Source organism: Galeopterus variegatus, unplaced genomic scaffold (genome assembly GCF_000696425.1).
Source record: "Galeopterus variegatus unplaced genomic scaffold, G_variegatus-3.0.2 Scaffold424, whole genome shotgun sequence".
Lineage (NCBI taxonomy): Eukaryota > Metazoa > Chordata > Mammalia > Dermoptera > Cynocephalidae > Galeopterus > Galeopterus variegatus.
This window is the reverse complement of record NW_007726535.1, coordinates 300,024-302,850: the sequence shown is the minus strand read 5'-3', so window position 1 is coordinate 302,850 and position 2,827 is coordinate 300,024. Positions and strand designations below refer to the sequence as shown.

At 46.6% G+C, this 2,827-nt stretch overlaps 1 pseudogene; it reads right to left on the bottom strand.

Moving 5' to 3' along the window:
- Nucleotides 1–279: 279 nt before the first annotated feature.
- Nucleotides 280–885, bottom strand: LOC103587169 (annotated as a pseudogene).
- Nucleotides 886–2,827: the final 1,942 nt, after the last annotated feature.

The window sequence follows — 2,827 nt, the reverse complement described above, 5'->3', positions numbered from 1 at the left end:
GGTGGTAGCAGCACCCTTTCTTTCATATGGAGTTCAATGCTGCCCTGATCTTATATTATGTTCATATGTGTATGGAGAGGTCTGTTTCTGGGATTTCTTTTCTTTCCATTGGTCTGTGGTCCGCCCAGGAAGACTTGTATGTTTTCCACTCTGCTGTGCTCATCAGCTCTTGGGTTTTTCCAGAAAAGACTCATTTCTTTAACATGCCTTCAAATACACACACATGCTCATGTGTGAGGAGGAGGAGGATGACGCTGAGAAAGATGCTTTAGGAAGATATTACTGCAGGGCACTCTCTTCAGCCACGATGGCTTCGTCCAGCTCTTGGGACAGCTTTTGGAGATGCTGGATTCCTACCCCTACAGGGTGTAGGTCACTGTCAGACTCGCTGGGAGAGCAGTGGGTCTCTGTGGAGGAATAGGGGCTCCAGAAGGCAGCCTTGCTCCCTGACCATCAGAGTGGGTGGGCATATGGGCCAATCTGGGCAGAGAGGTGGCATGGGGGTGAGTGGGGAGGGACAGACAGCCGAGTGCTCTTCTGGCTCCGGCTGTGAGTAGGAGGGCTACTGCCCTTTTGCGCCCCTCTTCCTCCTCCTGGCTTTCACCTGGGTTTCCACTAGCCACTTGGTGCCACTTTGGCAGGACTCCTGGATTCTCTGGGACAAGACACCCAAGGCATTCCTAGCTGAGCGAACTGCAACCTGGAGGCCCTGCTGCCCTGGCCCTGGGGTTTCCAGGAGGGGCCTGCCCAGAAGTTGAGGCTGACTGCTCTCAGGGGCAGCCTCCTTTGGAACTGTCTGCACAGGGAGCCCAGGGCCCCAGTGGAGGCGATGGCCAACTGTGGGCTGCAGCATCGGGAGCGATGGCCAACTGTGGGCTGCAGCATCGGGAGCGATGGCCAACTGTGGGCTGCTGCATCTCAGTGTGCTCAGGCTGCTCCTGATCCTAGAGAGATATGAGGTGCATGGAGGCCCCTGTGCCCTGCCATTGAGAGGCCATCTGCCTGGCCGAGTGTCTTCTCTACCCACCAGCACCCCACAACCCTCCACAGCCCCCCATGCCAAGCAGATGCTGAGCACGGATGAAACTGGGAAAAATATTTGCAACTCATGGCAAAAGGTTAATTTCTTTGAAACGTAAAAAACTGTTAAAAAAACAATCCAATGCAAAAATGGGCTTGAGGATTTTTTTTTGATATAAAAATATTTTCCTTTATTAAAGATTTTCATGTCACATATTTAATAGGAAACAATTATATGTTGTTATTTAAATAATCCAGTAAATACAATTTTATCTTTTAGATCATACATTTTTTTCTTTAAAATCTGTACATAATTCTTGTAATGCTTGCAAAACTAGATCTTGATTTTTTTTTTTTTAAGGTAGAACTTAATAGAGATGTATTTGAAATCTGGAATCAGTATTTACAGGCTGTGGAGGTGACCAGTTAGCTCAGCTTGTTAGAGCACAGCTTTGTAACACCAAGGTGTCAAGGGTTCGGATTCCCCATACCGGCCAGCTGCAAAAAAAAATTCATGTTCTGGGTTCATGCGTGACAGTCAATGAGCAATTCATAGCACCTGGCAGATGTTACTGAATTCAGATATTTAGACCTTCAAAACAGTTTCAGAGGCTGGGAAGACCAAAGCCCAGGGAAAATATCTGGTGAGGGTCTTCTTTGGTGATGGCTTTACAGCCACACAGGGATCTCACATGGCAGAAAATGGCAGAGCAGAGAGAGAACTAAATCTTGATTTAGATTTGACTCATCAGTAGATCCTAGAGAAGAAGCTCTCCATAAGATCTAGATTCAAGTTCAGCATCGGCTTCTTCTAGTTCTCTAGCTATATTGTTATCCAACTCCTACTGCATCTTGGCCAGGTTACTTGAAAGCTATAGAGTTGAGGTGGGAGTCACTGTTTTCTTTTGGAAAATTATTTATGTGTAGCACTAACTATTAAGAATTCCAACACTAGGTGCACCACCCCAGCACTGGTCTCATAAGAGTAGGAAAGCTGAGCAAAGACCTGTCTGCTGTTTCTCCATGAGAAGTTTGGCACTGACCTCTGTTAGCCTCTTATTGGTCAGTTTTGGAGGCTGTAAAAATCCAAAGTCCACGGAAAACATGTTGAGGGCCTTCTTTGGTGATGACTTTGGCAATGCAGGGTCTGACATGGTGAGAATGGCAGAGCAGAGGGCAGCTTGAGGATTTGACTTAGACAGTTCACAGAAAAGGAAAAGGGAATGACTGTTCACCATATGAGAAGATGCTCAACCTCATAATTAAAAGAAATGCAAATTAAAATCTTTTGGCTTGAGAGAAGACCATTTCCCTGTCAGAGAGCCAAAAGGCAAAACTTGGACTGGGAGGCTTTCCGTGCCCAGGTAGACGGCATAGAGCCCACCTCTAAGAGGAATGGCTGGCCATAGGAAAATAGTGTCACCTTTGACCAAGCAGTTCTACCTCTAGGAACTAACCCTGCAAATATATTTACACACATGTGGAACTCAACAGCAGAGGGCAGAGCAGAGGCTAGAGACAGCCTAAACGTCCACTGACAGGCTGGTTTGATGGAATCATTGCCTGTTCTAAGCAAGAGAATATTCTAGAGTCTTCAGGTATCAAGGTAGACTTGTAAGTAAAAAAAAGCAGCAGGACATGTGTAGAATATGCTACCATCTGCTACCTACCATCTGTGGGAGAAACCTGGGGCTGGGGCTAGTATTATACATGTTTGCTTATATATGCATAAAATATCTCTGAAGGGATTTGAGGGAGAGTTATCCTGTGGAGGGAGGCGGCAGAGGAAGCCTTCTCTCTGGAGCCC